Consider the following 971-nt stretch of genomic DNA (forward strand, 5'->3'; position numbering starts at 1 on the left):
CCAAACTTTGTTTAAGTAATTTCAGTTCAGGCAGCTGCAAAAGCTGTTAGCCAGCTATAAGGCTGACATTGTTACTTAGGGGAACAAAAATGTCTGGTAGACAACACCTTTACCATTGCCATTGAAATTCCAGATAGAAAACTGAGCTTTCTAACACATGTTTAGCATTGCTAAAACGTATATTTTCATCTACACCACAATCTTTCCCAAAACCTAACACGTTTTGGTAGAACAAACAGCAGACCTCTTGGTTTTCATGTCTGCAATTGTTCCAGCACTTCCACGTGTTGGTGGTGTCCAGTATCCCCAGTATCCATAAACAAACAAGTTTGCCACTTTTTGCACATTTTAGAAAGCAGTGCTAATAGTTTTAAATTAGGCTAACTGGTGTATATAGGGGTGGACCATTTATATGGATACACCGTAATAAAATGGGAATGGTTGGTGATATTAAAGTCCTGTTTGTGGCACATTAGTATATGTGAGGGGGAAAACTCCTCAAGATGGGTGGTGATCATGGTGGCCATTTAGAAGTCGGCCATCTTGGATACAACTTTTGTTGTTTTCAATAAGAAGAGGGCCATGTGACACATCAAACTTATTGGTAATGTCACAAGAAAAACAATGGTGTGCTTGGTTTCAACGTAACGTTATTCTTTCATGAGTTATTTACAAGTTTCTCTTTGTTCACAGCCATTGACATGTCGAAGAGGTTAACACGTGAGGAGCAGATCGAAATTGTGTTGATATCTGGTGAATGCAGTAACCGGGTCATTGCAGCAGATTCCAATGCAAGACACCCTACGAGATCACCCATCTTCCATGCTACAGTTAGCAAACTGCTTGCTAAGTTCCGTGAAACTGGTTCAGTGTTGGATTTGCCAAAATGCGGACGCAAGAAAACTGTCACTAATGAAGAAACATCAGTGGCTGTCCTAGCTTCATTCAGCAAGAGCCCACAGCGTAGCACT

This window comes from Pundamilia nyererei, unplaced genomic scaffold (assembly GCF_000239375.1).
Source record: "Pundamilia nyererei isolate P.nyererei 1_Seehausen unplaced genomic scaffold, PunNye1.0 scaffold00094, whole genome shotgun sequence".
In the NCBI taxonomy this organism is placed as follows: Eukaryota; Metazoa; Chordata; class Actinopteri; order Cichliformes; family Cichlidae; genus Pundamilia; species Pundamilia nyererei.